Below are 19,391 nucleotides of genomic sequence, written 5' to 3'. Positions count from 1 at the left end.
ACATGTAGATACAGCATATTTGAATGACGAAACCCTTTGACAGGGTCAGCTATAGACCGCTATTACTAGAACTTGAGAATTACGGTCTTAGGCCTGAGTGCATAGCCTGGTTCAAAAGTTATTTGCTACAGATACAACCATGGTAGAATTCCTCGGTGCTTGTCACGCCCTTTTATGCCATTGTCGGGAGCGCCTCGGAGCTCAAACCTTGTCACTTTGATGCTTATCATTTTTAGACACGACCTGAAGTCGTCCGTCAAACACTCTCAGGTACTTATGTTTGCAGATGATGGTAAGCTGTTTCGGTAGGTGAAAACTAGCACCGACTGTCACTTTGCTGCACGACGATGTTTGCACAGTACAAGGATGGTGTGGGTCAAACAACCTAATTTTAAAAACCGCGCAAATCCTAAGTGTTGTATTTCTCAAGAAAACGAAGAAAACGAACTATAAGTAGCACATTAGCACGAGATTTGAGGGTTCTTGTGGAGGATCCCCTATTTGAGACGTTCTCCTTTTCCCACCTTGGTGTAAAATTTCATAATCCTCAGTCTCGGGTTGGTTCAACCAGCTCGCTTGCGTCCTTACGTTCTGATCCCCGATTATTTTGTTCTCATGTGATCTCCATCGTTAATCACACCCTACGCACACTGGGAATAATTTCACGCCTATAGCTATATCTTTTAGCACTCTTAATTGTTTTTACGACTATGTTATAATCATGCACCCTCCAGACTTGAATTGGCATCTGCGGAATAGAGCTGCACCTCTATTTTAGCGACTGAAAATATTAAACGCATATAAAAACGATTGGCACAACGAGCCTACGACGGATGTTTTGACAAAAAATGCTATTATAAATACGATTTTATTTCAGAAAAATTAAAATTAGGCAATATTTGAGAGAGGTCTTTTTGAGATTTAAAGTTTTTGCGTAGGGTAATTCATGGTTCAGTGAATCTCCCCACTTTGTTTTTTTTTTAATTTCCGCACTCCTGTTACTACAAATTCTAAAAATGCTAGAAATTTTTATCCAGCTATTCAACACACCCTTTCACCAATATGACGAATACAGTATGTTTTAAACACGGAGTTTAACAATTTTGATATCTATTGCACAAATCTGGCGTCTTGTGCGTGAATTTAGGCAAGTGCATAGGTTTTATCATGTGCATTTTTTTTGCAGTTGTGTATATTGTTATGTAGTGTTTCACCGAAAATGCCTTTGAGATGTTGATAAGCACGATAAAAAATAAACATTGAAAAGTTGGCTTAGCACTTCGTATTTTCGAAACGCAAAACCAAAAACAGAAAAAGGGAAGACAACAAAAAACCGGGAACGCATCCGATTTCTGATATGTTTGTTTTGTTTTCTTTGTATCCAGTACGCGGAAGTGGTACGCAGCCTATGGGTCGGCCCGAACAGACATTGGAAAGTCGGGCGGTGCATTTTGGAGTCGATGAGATGACTTGTAGGATTTTCCGGAAAGATGTATTCCCGATCGGGAGGTTTCCTTACAGGAAACCGGCTCCCAATATAATGGGAAATATCGCGATGCAGGGCGGAAAAGGGTGGGCGGGAAGGGGGGGGGGGGGAGCGGATGAGAAGAAGAGAATATATTGTATTGCGAAAACGGACAGGCAAACAGCAATCACCTATTCTAAGAAAACCTGCGCAGGAATTTGGAGCCTCATTTGTATGTTTTTTTTTTTCATTTTATGGAAGACTCAATATCGAAAAGAAAAAAAAAAAAGAAATGAGCAGCGGCGAAGCTCATACTGCCGAAGGAAGCCAAGTAATATAATGGAATTTTCGTAGATCGTGAGCTGCGGATTGCGGGCCGGGCGGCCTCTAGAAACAGAATAGTCTGAGTACAATCTACAAAATGTCTACAAATAGTTTTATTGTTTGCGAACACGAGCCGTCTCTTGGCGCCCGAGAGATTTCCGGTCTTTCCGGTCGCTGTTTGGGCACACCTTCCGAGCATATTGATGTGTAAATTCCTGGGACGATGAAGATCTACGGAATCAAAAAGTTGGGGAAATAAGGAGGTCTCTATGTTGTGCTATTCAACATATAAAAGGGGCTCGGTCGTCCAACAGGGAAAACAAAAAAAGCTCCATCAAATCTCTCGCTAAAAGGTCCTTTAGCTTATCCCCTTTAAATTTTTATTTTATTTTTTTTTCTTACTTCTAAAGGTCCCTATGAAGCATTACATAGAAAGGGAGGCGGTATCATATGAAATACATGCATATTTTAACAAGTATTACACAAAATTTAATGACACTAACGCAAATATGAATGACAAATCTACAAGGATTTGTGGATTGGTCATTGCAATTTGTGATTTGCAGTCACTGTCACCGAGAGAAAATAAAAATCGCAAGTTCTGTTTTTAGGCAAGCGGTAGACATGTTTATAAGTTTTGAGTAATTAAAAATCACACAGGAGTGACAAGAAGATGTCGTAGTCTCAGGTGAATGCTATTTCACTTGTCAGCTCTTACCAGTCATTCGTTGCCTGGACGAATCTGGAGAAAATTTGAACAAATTAGCCTTGGCAAAGGGAATGTCATTTTTAGGGTGATCATGACGAGTGAAAACGTGCGTGTCTGGTAAGATGTTAGCTTGACAAAATTCCGATAAAATATAAATATTTTATGGAAAAGGGACAACCTCGCTGGGCATGCCTGGGCAATTGAGCGACTGAACCTAGCGATTTGTCATTTAATGCTTCGATCGCGATTAATGTGGCTAGCCTGTTAATTGGTAAACTTTTGACTTTTACAAACCAAAAATAAAAATTAAACGATTTCACTACGCAGACGTGGACGAGAATTCACATGTGTGAAGGGAAAACTTTAGGTGAAATTTTGACCTAAAGTAAACTGTACTTGCGAGATTTATAACTCCAGATAAGTGCAGAAGATGGCACGTGTCCCGGCCACCTGAACGCCTTGTGAATGCCCGTTTAAAGCACAGCAGAGACTGTTGTGAAAAATCAAAGGAGGTCGCTCGTGCCGGGGAGCATCAACAAACCTCTTCGCATCGTGGAGCTGAAGTAATAATTTGTGTGTGTGAGTGCATTTTGAGCGTATTAAAATAGGTATCGAGGTAGATTTATAACCAGAATTGCATACTGAGCCGTTTATCACATACATAAAGGCAAAAACAAATATATAATTTTGACTTTTTAGAACTATTCGACATGGAAATGAACGAGACCGATAAATCGAGTAATTAATCGATGGAAGGGTGGCAATTTTTCGGATTAAAGTTTTTAAGCGACGCCCAGCCCTACTCGCCTTATACCTCTTGAGCGGCAATAAACCAATAGAATCATTAAGCTGTGCAGCACTTACGGGTGAGTATAATTTTAGTATAAACCGAGTTGGCCTTGTTTTGTATTGATTCAGAACTGTCGATTAAGTATTTTTGACGCGGCTTCCAAATTATAAATGCATATTCCAAATTTGGCCTAATGAGATGGGTGTGCGCAGGTAGTTTGGTTTCCACCATTGCCATGCACAATTGTTTGGTTAAAATCATTTTATTTATTTATTGATCCTTTGGCAGGGAGGATGGCACAAGGCCGCTGTAGGGTTTAGAAACATAAAGTTTGATTCCAGCTCTTACTACCGTATTTAACATGGACAACACGTTGGGTGTCAACTAAACGTCTAAGTATTTATATAAACTTACACTTTATAAATTGCGATTTATAATTTTGAAATTGAAATAAAGCGTTGTAAGACAATTAGTAAATGTCATAGTTATGGTTTTTCTCTGCATTTATTTGCACTTGCCTTGCATCAAGCCATGCAAGTAGGCTGGTCCAATTCCTTTAAACAGTAAGACAGTCATCACAATCTGATATTTGGCAGTAAACCACACAGTGATCGGCAAAAGGGCGAATTTTTGATGAAAGGTAATTTGGAGGGTCGTTTAAATATACTGAAGACAAAAGTTGACCCAAAACAAATTTCTAGGGAAGTCCCGATTTAACACCCATGGGGAATGAGCTTATGTCATTTGCACTAACCGGTTGATTTCTATTGTTCAAGTACTCTAAAATCTATATAGTTACAGGTTAGGTAATTTAAAGGGTAACTGCAAAGAAAAAAAGTTTTTTTAGGCAGCCTAATTGGGTCAAGCATGTCAAAAAAAATTTTTCCGCGAGAAAAAAATTTTTTTTACAGCAATATTGTTTGCGTGAGACCGATTTTAGTTTGCGGCTATTTCGTCCGTTTTGAATCGCGCGCCACGAAGTTGGTATTCCGTGACGTTGAATACCAATCGGCTGCTATACTTCTCATTGGCTAAGCATTTGATTGACAGCTTAGATCTTGGTTGTTAAACCTTTGTTATATGTTGCAATTTTCTTTTGGAAGGCATTTACGTTTAAAGAATAACCCATGTAATGAGAGTTATTAATCTTTACAAAATGTTTACAAGACGGGCACTTCCGTTTGGATTCATACCATAACAAACAAAAGCTTCGCCATTCTCTCATGGCCGCCGAAGTCTCTGCTCCCGCCTGTCTCGCCTACCTCGACTAATCGTTTCGCCGAAGTGATCAGTGTTGTGTCCTGAACCAGGTGCTTGAGTGAGACGTCTTGAAGTGAAGTAGTGTGTGTTTAGCAGCTGTCGCAGGTGTTAGTAATAGGAAGCGACGAGGGGTTTTGACTTTCATAGCGCGGTTCGTTCGTTTTCCTCTTTAATAACTTAGTGTGCTTTTTTTTTTGTTTTTTTGTTTGCTTGCGCGTGCAAATACCGACTTTTCGGAGATGTCGGATGAGTGATCCCGACACCGAGCCTTGCAGTAGCCATTTCGCCCCGAAAGGATTGCTATTTGGCTGGAGGCAATGGGGCGTTCGCGTAGCGACAAACGTGTCCAGTTACGTTCTCGTCATATCGCTCCGGAGGCCGTCGAGATTCGCCCCGTGTGCACCTAACGTCCGCGACTAGACACAAAATAAAAAAGCACTATGTTCACTTCGTAAGAAGTGGTCTCAGTTCATGCATCTGTAGGCAGGTACGAAATCTTGTCCAAAGTTATTCACACCGCACGATGAAACACGTCGCTGTGCAAACGCAGTCCAACACGAAGCATAAAAACGGCAGATATTGGGACAACAATTCGGAGTCCATAGTTCAATTAAAACGACGTAATTTTGTTGAAAACGCCCGCAGCTTTTTACTCACGGTATGCGTCGGGAATCTTCCACATTTTGAAACAGAACGAGGCAGATTTACTTTTAGAAACGCTGGCTGCGTCCTCCCGGACCAGTTTGCCTGGATCAGCTGATGACGACGGGACTGAACTGGTTGAACGTCAACCCCACAACAACCAATTTGCGCTCAGTGTTAGCACCGCATTACGCACACCAAGAACGTTTCAGCTCTTTGTCGCATCGCCGTGTTGCACCAAACAGAACGAGATCGCCGAAACCAACGCAGCGCTGTCGTGAACCTTGGCTTGTGGTTGCGCACTCGTAGATTCTGTGACTCCCTTCGCTTTCAAAGCACGCCCGACGATTACGAATGATACTTTCCATCTTCCGGGAACATCACAGGGTCACTTTTCCGGTCACGTCTTCGCTACATGTGCTCGTAAACCGCGTAAAACTAAAACAATACCGCCGCGGTGCGTTGTTGCCAGATCTTATCGGGAGTCGAGACGCTGCGTCGTTCAATTCCGCAACGCACGGAGAGTGAGGGGCGAGGCGTACTTCTCCTCCACGGGGGTCGAAAGAGCGGGAGTTTCAAATGTGGAGAGGTTCTGACTTCGACTAAATTACGTCCTGTGGCATAAATATTGACAAAAAAAATATTTTTTTTTTGCGGAACATTTGTTTTGTGACATGCTTGTTCCAATTAGGCTGTTTAAAAAATACTTTTTTTGCTTTGCGGTTACCCTTTAAAGGCGTTTGAATATTTTTAGAAAACGGCCGTAGAGGGCCCATTTAAATGTTTGTTTTTTTTTTTTTTTGGAAGGGAGAGGGGAGGAACATCAATAAGAAGTGCATCAGTTTGAGAGGATAAGTTAGGGCTGGTGAGTAAATTAGTTACCAGTTCAAAAAGGTGCGATTCAGAAGAAAGGCCTCGTTGAAAACTATGCTGGTAAGGAGCATGTGTAATATTAGAAGCTGTGGTGATTCCTGTGACCTCCTTTCCCCGATGGCTGCGATAACGGCCGCGGGTCGGAACACTCGGCCTCCTTCTCCATGAGCTCCGACCTGTCCGTGAAGCGTAGGAGAGCCGCCTGGCTTCGGGGGCTTTCCTCCTCACTCTCTCCCGGGGGGACCTTTTTCCGTTTCCCTGTTCGGATGCGGATGACTGCCGACAGGCGAGGAGGTTTCGTCTCTTGTTTTCCCGCTTTCGGGAAAGGGACTCGTTCGGCGACCACAAAAGAGATAGGACGTGTGTCGGCGACTTCTCCGATGCTTCTCCTGTCTTGGCTCTCCGGAACCCCGCGTCTGGCAGCTTTTCTTACCTTGCTGGCGCGGGGGGCATTATGGGATGGGGACATTTTAGTTCATTTAGAAGAGTACGTTAATAAAGCTCTTGGACTCTGTCCTTACTCTGGTACGTGTGTCTTCTCTTCCGCTATATTCGAAAGAGTGAGACAAGGTAGAAGATCATTGGCACCGACGGAGGTAATTATTCGAACCGACCCGCGGTAATGTGGCCCTAAATGTTCGTCTATAATGCCGCGGAGATGTGGGGACCGCGCTACTAGGTTTGACGTCTCCTTCGAGATATCGCCGCTGTTGAGACAACCCTTTGGTTACTTTATCGGTACCTGTGTTGGTACCTAGCAATATCCCGCAAAGCGTAGTGTTTCATTGCAGATGATTATATTATACGCTCTAAAAGTTTACAAGAAACAGACACCAGCGAAAAAAGTGTATAATATGATACATTTTCACGTTTGCGAGACTTGTGAATTACATTTGCAAATTTGCATGCCGGCAGGATGCAACTGCTATCAAAAGACTTCTGGAATAAGTTGACAACCACAAAATCCAACACATTTTTTAATTTGAGCAGCTTTCAACCCGCACCGTCAGGCCGGGGCTTGATTTCGCCTGCAAAGGATCAACGACACTGAAAACCCCGCCAACATTTATAATCATATCATCCATTTAAGTGTTCACCGGTGTGTGCACATTATGCCGCTCTGATAAAGAGAGCTTACCTGTAAACAGTTCGGGAAAAATGCGTTAAGCGTCACAGCTGATTCAGAAGCGGAAAGTCTTACGTTGCCTTCATGTATCGAAGAAAGTGGCCTTTTTCCCTTTTGATTAACGACCTGACAAAGCGTTTTGAGATTAGTATTAAATATATGCGACAAATAGTGATTAAAAAACGTTTCTTTCCTTCTCAGACTTCATTGTGGTACAAACACACACATCGCCGTACAACAACCACTGTCGTTCATAATTAGAATGTTTGTTCCTTCTAAAAATTGTTTCCTTTTTCGAGATGACACCTTTCAGACTTCGGGAAAATCAATGACAACTCACGTTCAGTGTAGTAATGTCTTAGGAACAAACATTTCGCACACAGAATTAGTCTTCTTTTTAGAGATAGCCAGCTTCTTTCGACCGAGCGTTGATTTTATAATGCATCAAGAAATCAGGCAATGATGTAGCTACAGCAGTAATATCAGCCTTTGAGAAATAGTTAATAACCTTTTTTAGATCGACTCTCGGAAAATTGGTTGCAAACAAGCAAAAATGAACAAGTCTATGATAACGAATTTTCTCAAGCACACGAACAGACATGCTTTCCGGGTGAGAGGAACAAACAAGGTCATGAACAGCATTTTTCCGTGTGGGTTAATTGACCAGCTGTTTAAATGAAAAACAGTTTAACATACTTTTAAATCTGGAGTATTCCATTTCTGGAGGCAAGCTCTGCGCAAATATTCACTGCGCTATTCAACTCCCGAGAAATTTATAGATTCCGCCAAAATCACTAATATACGAGGAAACTTAAATGGCATAAATTCGAGAACACTGCATAAGTTTACAAATTCGGGAGTTGAATCAGGAGGTCGATAACAAACTCAGACTACCACACTTTGAAAAGGTACACTTTTAATCGGTACCCAAAGGGTTTCGAGAGGTGAATCAACGGCTAGCGTTGTGCAGATTAAGTCGTTCCGAACTCCGAACCGCCAGGCTTGGATACTCGATCCTCGCAAAATACGTTAAACGTTTCACTTAAAAGTAAACTGGAGTTCTAAATAGTATCGGAAAACAATGTTTCCGTTTCAATATTACTTTAGCTGAACAAGCTCGCGAGCTCATCCTGCCTTGACAATGGACTTTGAAAGATTGCTAATAAAAAATAAAGAAACTGACATTGCGTACTGCGGACAATAGTTTTCTTTTTTAATGCGTTTGCATTAGTACCCATATGACAGAGAAAAGCTGACGACATCCGTCTGTGGACAAAACGGTTGAAAGAGAAGCGCGTTTTAAAGCACCTCCTAGAAACTTAAGGGCGTAGCGCTCTTCAAGTGACGTCGCAAAGGAAGGCCATTGGGGGCGGGGCGCGCGTCGAAGCGAATGCAACGCGCCTTTAAAACATATACTAATGTCGGATAAACTCTCACGAACACTACCATGCCCCAGGATGTTATAAATACTAGAAGGGGGCACGAAGCAATATATGTGAAGCCTAGTCATAAAAAGTTTAAACGATATTGTGCCCAACGTCACCGCAGATATCTCTGGCCATTGATGCGCGCGACATGTCACGTGCGAGATGGATGATTGATGGTAGAAGGATTCCTTGCAGGCTTGCGCGCGCTCCGTCCGGTAGGTTTTACCAGATTGAAGACTAGGCGTGAAGCAAGCAAGTAAACAAGCGGTTGAGATTATAATGCAATTAAATCCAAAGGCGCAAGCGAGGTTGAGGCGTATAACGAGCAGACGACACACCGCTGCTGGTACACGGGACGATCAGGGCAATCGCCGCAGCGGAGAAAACGAAAGCCTGGCGTCGCCGGGACGACGGTGGCCGGGACGCTAATTTCCTCCGGCTACGGGATGGGTGCTTGCGGCGTGGTCGACTGTCGCATTCGGACTAACTTTTCTTCAGTGGGGGTTACCCTTTCACCGGTAAGCCCTTGGCGCACTACACACACATATTTTCACGATAACAGGAATCGATCAACAATTCTCTTAGATTTCCGACAGTCGCCGAACTGCGGAAACGATGGATTACGGCCGTTCGTCGCGGCGGTGGCTGGACCCCATCGAAGTGGAGTGTGGTGTGCTCCATGCACTTCCAATTGTCAATAAAACATCTCCAAACCTCGAGTCAAGTTGAGCTAGTTCAATTTGTCACGACAGCAATAAAACGTCCCAGTGGACGACCTGCATAGCGGCCGCAAACGAAAAGGAAAGGCCAGTAGCGTGATATAACGTACGAGAGCGATGAGAACGCAGCTATCATTTGCAGGCGAGCGCGAAAATCATCGCCGTAAAAATGAGTAAGTATCGGTTCAGGCTGTCGGGTCCACAAAGTAACGCAATCATGTATTTATATAATTTATTCTTGCTCTGGCTACTGTAGTAATTAGTGGCCAGAAGAAAAGTGAATACTCCCCACAAATGCACGGTACATTACCCAAAACACCCCAACAGACTACGTTACAGCGCTGACGTTCCACGTTTAATACTATCGTTTTTTAGGATAGTAACGGTCTGTAGAAAACAGAAGGCGTAACGAAGCGCAGCAGGCGTAGAATTGGTCGGCTGGATGCGGGCCACATTTTGTGGCTGTGATGACTGATGAATGAAATCCACGAGCACCACGCTCACTGCTACCCGCAACCATAAACCACGCGACGGTCACGTGCTGGACCGATAAGTAAGGAGGGTAAGGAGGAAAATGAGAAAGATTCGAGCCGTGAAGGGAGCATGGCTTGGGGAGGCTACGCGGCTGCCGTCATGCCACCTCCTACCCTTCTAACCTCCTTGACCGTGCCACTCGACAAGGAACGTTTTTTTCACGTCGATGCCTGAACTTTTCTTACGTAGTTGCGCCATGGACTTCCTTCTCCGAAATCGTGACGTAACCACTCGGAGCGCTACGGCCTTTTTCTTACGAGGTGTTGCTCAAAGAGACAAGTAGAAAGAAGGAGAGTAGTGAAAGACAAAGGCGAGCAGGAGGTGACGCCACTGGGGAGAAGCCAATGCGCGCGCTGATGCTGGGGCGAGTCTGAACTTGCAGCTGTGCGGAGCGCGAATGCCTGGGTTTGTGCTACAAAATGGAGTGCGAACGGAGTACTAACGCTGCTCCAAGTAGGCGGCAAAGGAAGGCGAATTTTGTATAAAAAATGCGGGCTGCCGAAACCGGTGAACAGCGAATGACCTCCACGTTGAGCTAGGATGCCGTTGCTAACCGTGCAGGCGGGCGAACGAGACAGAGAAGTGAACGCAGCTCCTAGCTCAGCTGGCGGAAATCGGTGCAAGATGCGGCAAGCGACCCGTGTCTGCGTGCGACAGACGCTGTGGCGAAATGGGCTCCGCAAAGATGTTAGCGTTTCCTAAAATGGGACGTGTGCGGTGTTTTCCAAGGGTCATGCTGACACATTCCCTGAAGATCCACCAATGGATCATTCTTTTCTGAGTTCAGGTGTATTTTTTTCTATGTCGCTGTTGACAACCACAAGCCGCGTTCGCAGTTATAACCTCTCTTGGGACAAGCAACACACTGCCAGATTCGCCCTTGTGCACGCACATTTAGTTATTGATAAAAAATTAATCGAAGGAACAATTTACCCGATCATTTGCAGTTCGTGATGATTGCCCAAAGTCCCAAATTTGTTTTCCAAATTTGCTGAACTCTTTGTGAGTAATCTTCGATCCACACTCGTGGGAAATCAGCTGACCTTAGCTTGATGCCTCATAAAAAATTTCTTGCTTGCTTCTAAAGTTTAGAAATTGAACAATGATTGGTCGATCAAAGCCTTCTCTTGTGACACACAGGGTGCGCTCTTTCAATATCGCCGGCAGCTAAAGCCGGATTGAAAAGAAAGATCGCGCAGTACGTTCCGTTTGGGAGCACGATTCATTTGCTGTCTCAGAAATTTTCTTGATGAGCAGCTTGTTCGTTCTTGTTTGTGTTACGATTTTATCTACAGCACTGGATAAACCCCCTGGAGAACCAGTCATAAAATATCTCTTGAAATTTACAAGAGGCGGTTCTATGGTGGGCATAGGCGTAGACTTCGGGGGGGGGGGGGGGGGGGCATCGGGGCTCGTGCCCCAACTGGTGAGATCCGGCGGGGCAAAGCCTTCCGGCCCGGACCATGATCCTTACCGAGTCGATGCTTACGTGCCATGTAACGAGCTTCTAGTAGTGGCATGTAAACAAAATGACGCTCACGTTGCTTTTATTGACAAAATTCATGGGAAATGAAGTCCCCGCATGCTTTCGCTAGCTTCAATCTCCAGTTCTGCCGAAAAGGTAATGCGCAGCCCCCCCCCCCCCCCCCCCCCCGGAGAAATTCTCAGCCTACCCCCCCCCCCCCCCCCCCACCTCCGGGAAAATGAAAAGTCTACGCCGCTGATAGTGGGTACTGTTTGTCGTCCTATTTGACCGAAGCCTGTGGGCCCGTAAATCGCGAACAGCGCCCCCTTCCGATGCTTTAAAATCCAAGGGTATAGAGGCTGTATTCAATGGCGGCCATAGCTGATTAGGCAGCGGGTGAGCGCGTGCTGACAGCAAGCTTCCGCTGTTTCTTTGTAACGTGCATTCCGTATAATAAAAATTGCACATCTTAACAACCGATAAGCTTGAGTTCGTTCTAAGCATGCGCAGTGAACGGCACACCCAAATATGGCGTCGAGTTGATACCCTTTTTGCGGCGAGAAACCGAATGAGAGGAGGAGATGAGAAGATGTGAGTGCGCCGAGCTCTGATTGGAAGGATTAGTGGGCAGACGCAAAGGCAAGTGGCCTTTGTCTCTGTACGCTCTCTCGGTCCAATCAGAGCAAGCGAGATCGTTGTTGGCATTCGACAAGTTATAGATGCCAAATTCCACCTTTCCCCTTCAAAAACGTTTAGCAAAAATTGATTGCTTGGAGTATGATTATTGAGGACTCTCATTTTCAGCCGTGGATCTTCCATTTCAGTGCAACCCTCAGTTAATTTTTTTTTTTTAATGAAAGGATTGATCGTGAGTTTCTTTGTGTTGAGTGATTAGATCTTTAGGCTTCCTCGTGTTAAAGGTTTGTTGAGAACTCCCACATTCCTTACTTTCTTATTGTCTCCATCGCTTAAAGGGAATCTGAAGAAGCTCGTGAAGAAAACGAGTTATTTTTATTTGTTACATGTTACCCCGCAGAGCCAAGAGGCATTACGGCAAGGGGGGGGGGGGGGGGGGGGGGCAGAGAAGGTGTGAAGATGCATTTGCAGAAGAATCACGGTCGTCAAATACGGAAACACACGGAAAAAAGCAAAAGGTTCGCACTAAAACAAATTGTGCTGTATATGTATCACAGTTTAACAAATGGATCCACAATGGGCTAATGTTTAGCCAAAAAGAAAAATATAGTTTTTCGTACAGCTAAAGGTATGACGACACAAAGCACAGTGTTACAGACCGATCATTAAGAAAACAGATTCACAAAGAGGAAATTCAATTTCGTTATTCCCAGCTATCACGTGACAGTTATTAAACAATCATCAGATGAAGGAATTAAAATATGTTTCTCGGGCAATTCTGTCTATTATTTAATAATATTGGGCAAAAATTAGAATTTGAATATATTTTTCCTAGCTGAAAAATCTGTCTTTTTTTTTTTTTAATCATCTAATCTGCGTGATACAAAGTGTGGATGTTCGATGAATTTAGTTATATCCAGTCCTGTTTGATCATTAAATATCCTATGTAAACATTTTAAACGAAGGCGGCGTCTTATAGAGTTCAGCGGTTCCCAGTCTCATTGACATTTAAGGGCACTAACCCTTTGTTCCACATTATAATTCTTTTTTGTAACGAGTCTAGCAGCTTTGCTCTGAACCTGTTCAATTTTTTGTTCTAAATAGCGTTCTTTAGAGTCCCAGAGCGCGCAAACGTATTCTAAGATAGGCCTCACATTAGTAAGAAAAATTATGATTTTTTACATTGAAGGGACACTCGTGAAAATTCCTCCACAAGAAAATTAGCACACGGTCATCTTTGTCCGTCATGTATTCTACATGCGCGCTCCATGATAAGTTTTCTGAAAACTGAACACATAAATATTTTACTTTGTCCACCTTTTGTAGTGGGGCGTCTTCAATTGAATAACTAAAAAAAGCACATTGTCGTTTTCTGGTAAATATGATATGATTGCATTTGGGAATATTTAAATTCATTTTTTTTATATTTTGCATCATCTTGATAAGCGATTACTATCTTCCAGTAGCTCTAGGCCGTCTGAGTATCTCGTTATGTTGTGGAATAATACGCAATCGTCCGCATAAAGACGAATGCTTGACCTAATGTCTGTAGAAATGTCATTGATATATATTAGGAATGAAAGCGGACCTAGCACTGATTCTTGTGGGACCCCTGATGTTACTTCTAAATACGACGACGCTTTTTCCGTTAACGAATACAGCCTGTTTTTTATTTGTAAGATAATCAGTAAGCCAGTTAATATTATTTTCAGGTATATCCAGAAATAATAATTTGTATAGGATCAATTTATAGGGGACCTTGTCGGAGGTTTTTAGAAAATCTAAAAAGAACGCAGTCTGCTTTTCCGCCTTCATAAAAAAAAACGAAGAAATGTAGTGATAAAAATCGATCAGCTGGGTATCGCACGATAAATTACTTCGGAAGCCATGTTGATGAGGAATAAAAAGTTGCTTCTCTCGAAATGTTTTATCAGGTGGCTGTAGATTATATGCTCTCAAGCTTTCGAGAATACTCAAAGACGAGAGACTGGTCTATAGTTTTGGACCCTATTTTTTTTTTACTGCTTTTGTGGGCCAACGTGAGCTGTTTACCATTCACTTGGTAATTTACCACTTGATAATGAGTTATTAAATAATACAAATAAAGGACTAGACAGAATGCCGGAACACTCTTTTAATATGCGACCTTGTATACCATCAGGCCTGTGGCCTTCTGAGAGTCAATATTGTTTGGTAAATTAAGAATCCCATCTTCACAAAGTTCAATATCCAACATGCTTTCTTCTAAAGAACCCAAAATGAGAGGAGTGTCATTCACCATCCAAGGCAAGAATACAGATTCGAAATAGCTATTAAAAAGGCTTGCTTTTCAGCCTCATTATTAATCAGCCGTCCCGAGTCGTTGATAGTTGGAATACGTACTTGGCTCATCTATGTTCGAACTTTTCGCATATTGTCAAAGTTTGTTCGGATTTCGTTTGAACTTGTCAGCAAGAGATGCTAGAAACTCATTATTGCAGTGTGTCGATTTGTTCTTAAAAAACGCTGTTAGTTCTCTTAGACGGACCAGGAGGCTCTACTTTTCATTTTGTCTATATCTAGCTTACACACACCTTTGTTTCTTAATGATTATTCGTAGTTCTTAATTTATCCAAGGCTTGTCGTTGCGTTGTCTTCCGGTTATAACTTTTGAGGAAATATGGTTTTTAAATAAAGCTTTTTATTTAATTTTGAACATATTCCATAGCATATTCACATCAGAGTGGTAGCTGCATTCTTTGAAATATTGTAAATAATTAAAAAGTTTGTCAGCTAAAGCGGAATAGCTCCCGTGATTATAAAAATAAACTTTTCTCTGCGTTCTTTTTACGGTTCTTTCTTTTGCGCATTTTATTTTCCCAATTACCGCCTCGTAATCGCTGATACCGGGAACAGCGGGAATAGAAGAGATAACAGAACGTTCGTTGCTAAAGATTAGGTCTAGCGTGCTCTCTCTCCTGCGGTCTAAGCGCGCAGGAAATGTGACGTGTTGGTATACAAACAAAAAAAAGCGTAAGACAACTTTAATAAAGGTCTTGTAAGGTGTAGATGAATTTTTACTGATCGGTAAGCCATCAACCCAGTTAATTTCAGGATAGTTGAATTCGCTTCCCAGTACAAATTAGTCGTAAGAAATTGTTGAAAGAGCATTTGTTAAAAAAAATGGAATCGTCCAACTGTGAGGAAGTGGTCATTTCGAAGCGACAGCTTACACTAAACAGATTTAAAGGAAAATTGCGAAAAGTAAATGGATGTGTCTTGCAGACTGTTATGAGTCAGCAGGAATGAATTCTCGTCCATCATGCCCATTTCTGTATCGTGGATAAGCAGTATAGTCAGTTGGAAAAACTTCTGCACTTTTGACTGAGTCATAAAGCCAGGACTCTGTACGCTTTACAATACTGGTCCTTGTCAGATTACCCAGCTCTGCTAAGTCATCAATTTTATTTTTTGAAGCCATTCCGGGGAATTTGTACTGGTTGCTAGGTTGTTTTCTACTTTACGCCCTCTTCCTTGTTGCCATAGTAAAATACTTTTTTTTTCAATAATTAGTTTGTTGGAGCGTAGTTTAAATTGACTATTTTGTGTTCTGGTAAATCTCAGAAGCTTGTTTCTTTCATAACGCACGTTTACAGAAAAGTCCTCGACAATAAATAAGCCTTTTTTTTTTTAGATTGAGCGTTTGCGGTAGTATAGTTTGTTTTGTTTTGAACGAAGAAAGATTTACAATGACCGGCCTGGACCTCCCTGCATTGTGTCTGCCCTGTCGGTGAGGGCGTTCCACACACGAATGATCAATTTTGATGCCTATACTGTTTCGCAGAGCTGCAGAACTTTTGTTTCGGACGTTGCCCATGTTTTATTTGTATCCTCGGCAGCACCATAGAAAATAAGATTATTTCTCCGATAGTGATTTTCTAGGTCATCGTGACTGTTTGCCAGCTGGTTTAACGGCTCGTAAGTTCCGTGGACGCAACTTTCATTTGCTGCACTTTGGTTTCAAGGAATTTTAGTGAAGTAACGTCTTTTCAAGCAATTCTAGCGTTGCAAACACAGATGTAAATTTTTTCTTAAACCAATGTCTCTGTTTGCTTGATTGCCGCCATTTCAACGACAAGTAAGTCTTGGTTTTTGTGCGTATCCGGTAGTATCTCCAAGACTTCTAGTATTCTCTTAGTTTGGTCTTGACTGAACGGGCCAGGGTTTATTTCTACATTGCCAAAAAGTAGCAGCATCATTCTTATTACTATGTATGCTACGTAGCACATTAGAGAAGTCACGTGGACACTGATCGCTTCGAAATGACATAGCACAAAGAAAAAAGCAAAGGGGCTCGGCACCGACAAGTAACGCCTAACACTGTGATGGTCAACAGGTTTGTAAACAAGACCAACCTGGATGAAAATTTGACGGAAGCGACTTGCTTGCGACATGTCGGTACCGGGCCCCTCGCTGGAAGTGCCGGGAAGTGGCTTTTGTATTAAGTACAAAACGAGCGTGTTGGTAACTGTAATTAGACATGAGGAAGATACATAGAAAGGGGGGACGGACAACGAAGACTTCCAACTAGCAATTCTGGTTATCTGGCGCAAGCTGATGTAGCCAGGGTGTGCCGTCGAATCTGGACAAATCGAGCGGCGCTAGGGTCAGGGTAACGCTCGGCGGCTGAATTGACGCCAGGACTCCGATGGGTAGTGGGAGATTATCGACTGGTTGATAAGGCTGTGTGTGGATCGTCCAGGCAATGGCGAGAAGAAGAAGGTGTACACAAGTGCTCCCCTTTGTCCCATATGTAACTCCCAAAAACTACATTTCGTAGTTCTGTCCACTGACGTCGAGCTGGCGATACCAACTTTTGCGAGCGGCTTGATAGTCGACCGATATCACCTATTAAAATAGCTAATGTACTCATTAAAGGCTACATTAAGACAATCAAGGCTTTTTCGGCTCGGCTGCAAAACCTCAGGAATTCTTTTTTTTTTTTTAGCCTTTGATACGCCCATTAGCTATTTACTACGTTATATCCAACAGCTATCAAGCCGCTTGCAAAAGTCGGTTTCGCCAGCTCGACGTCAGTGGCCAGAACAACGAAATGTAGTTTTGGGGAGTTACATATCGGACAAAAGGGGAGTACCCGTGAACACTCCCTTTTTCTTAGAGTGTGGATAAAAACTTGACGTAAGCGACTTGCTTGTGATTTGTCGGTACTGGGCCCTCTTTGCAATCCTGATTATGCATTAGGGTCAATGTTATAAAGGTAAATGTATTGGTTGAAGCACATCTTAGGGACGCGGAGCGACCTCTTTGCAACCCTGATTATGTATGGGAATGATGCAATACACCTTTGCAAGTCTGGTCTCAGGGCGCCGCCATCTTCCTCAGTAGGGTGTGCTCTTGGGCGCGGCCATAATCCGATTACGACGCCTTAGCAAGGCTTCGTAATCGGATTATGACTCGCCCGAGCGCACCCCAGCCAAGCAAGATGGCAGCGCCCTGAAGCCGGACTTGCAAACGTGTATAGAATGGAGGGCAGCAGGAAAAGGGACAGGATGGAGCGTTTTCGTTTTAATGCAATTTGGCATAGAATCAGAGATGAATGCACGGAACATTTATGGCTAAAAGGGGCTTAAGCAGGGGAACATGTACTACTCAAATTTGTGTACCTCTGGACAAGAGTAAATGTTAAAGAGGAGGAGAATGAAATGGCAGAATGCATTTCAAAATACTTTACTGAACTAGGAGGAAATCACAAAGTAATTATCCTAGGGGACATGAATGCTACCTCTTTAGAGGACCTAGATGCGTACGCAGATTGTGCGTACACCTTTCACAGGCATTGGCGCTCCTTGTACGTAATAATTCGCGGTAACCGGACAAAAGCTCACCGGACAAAAGCTCACCGGACAGAAGCTCACCGGACAAAAGCTCACCGGACAAAAGTTCACCCGTTTTTTCACAGACCCGGACAAAAGCGCACCTCATTTTTTTTTTTGCTACCCCGGGTGAAACACGGGCTGTTATAAGTACGGACGCGATGGAAATTCCACAATTTTTATGAGAACTGGCATCCCATTCTATGCAAAGGTGTCGACAGATAAGCCATTACAGGCAGTGAAGCAACTATTTGGGACCAAAATTTTGGTCACTGAAATTGAATGGAGCTGATAAGATCAAGCTTCCTTGACTCAAGTTATGCCGGAGCACCGTGTGCCACGCCCAAGAAACTTCGTGAACCGAAGTTTTTGAACCCGAAGAGTGACCGAAGAAGCGAAGTCACCCTTTCTTGACCTCGCTTTGTCATTGCGCTTATGTCACGCTAAACGCGCACATAAAGGTTAGGCACAATGCCACTTCATTACGAATGCATGGGTTTTCTTTAATTTAATTTATCGTTGTATGTTAGTGTCGTACGCATGCACATACGTTGTCCGCACACGTGTTAAGACCAACATGAAATTTTCTCCTGGTGAGCTTTGTCCGGGTGTGTGAAAAAATGGGTGAGCTTTTGTCCGGTGAGCTTTCGTCCGGGATTCATAATTCGCACATCCACATCAGAGCACTCTCACCCGGGAAGTATTTGACAAACTCTCTCCCTGTCATTAGTGACACAGCCGAACCTGTGTCCACTTCCATTGGAATCTCTTTAACATTCATGCTTACATTTACAACAAGCGCAGGACTGTTTGTCACTCGGTTGAGGGCTATGACAGATAGCAGGTCTGTCTCCGACTTTCGTGATCCTTCAGGCTTTGACTTTTCAAGTAAAAAGTTATGCACTGCTTTCGTTTTGCACATCTTAGCTACTTGCCTTTTCTTAGAAAGTTTAACAAATGTAGTGTTCAAGAATAAGCACGTTCCAGGAAAATGCGAATCTTCGCATCGATAGAAATTGGTACCGGCAGTGTTTTGTCGATCATCTTTACAAGCTACCTTGTGGTGAACTCGGCGTCCTCTGTTCTGCTGCTTGGTACAGCCTTGCTTGCTTGGCTTGTTGAATCGACGTTATCAGTTAACGTCGGCGGTGCTGAACATGGACGCTGGTAGCATTTCCTTGGTGTCTTTGTTTGCGGCTTTCATGGTTGTTGCAACGTTGAAAACGCGGTCCCACGTAACGTCCTTGTCGTTCATGGCAAACACACGGCAGCGAATGTCTTCGCCTTGGAGCCTGGCATTCAAGCAGTCTCCAGGAAAGTGCCGAAGGCGCAAGTGGCTGCTAATGTCTTCAGTGCGACGACGGAGTCCGAGATGTATTCTTCGGGACACTGCTACTAAAACTCTCTTATATCAAGCAACGGCTGCAACGACCAAGCTTTCTATCTTCGAGGTAAATAGTACTTCCTTTGCTTCGCTGAAGAAGCTGAATGCAGAGCATAAACCATTCGTGAGGAACAATATGGCAGTCCCATCCAGTGCCTCAGTTC

At 43.3% G+C, this 19,391-nt stretch overlaps 1 pseudogene; it reads right to left on the bottom strand.

The window, feature by feature from the left end:
- Positions 1–15,452: 15,452 nt before the first annotated feature.
- On the bottom strand, positions 15,453–18,624 carry LOC115325362 (annotated as a pseudogene).
- Between the last annotated feature and the right edge of the window lie 767 nt (positions 18,625–19,391).

The sequence above is a fragment of the Ixodes scapularis genome, unplaced genomic scaffold (genome assembly GCF_016920785.2).
Source record: "Ixodes scapularis isolate PalLabHiFi unplaced genomic scaffold, ASM1692078v2 PGA_scaffold13__105_contigs__length_92229423, whole genome shotgun sequence".
In the NCBI taxonomy this organism is placed as follows: Eukaryota; Metazoa; Arthropoda; class Arachnida; order Ixodida; family Ixodidae; genus Ixodes; species Ixodes scapularis.
Note: the sequence above shows the minus strand (reverse complement) of the source record. Positions and strands in the feature narration are given on the sequence as shown.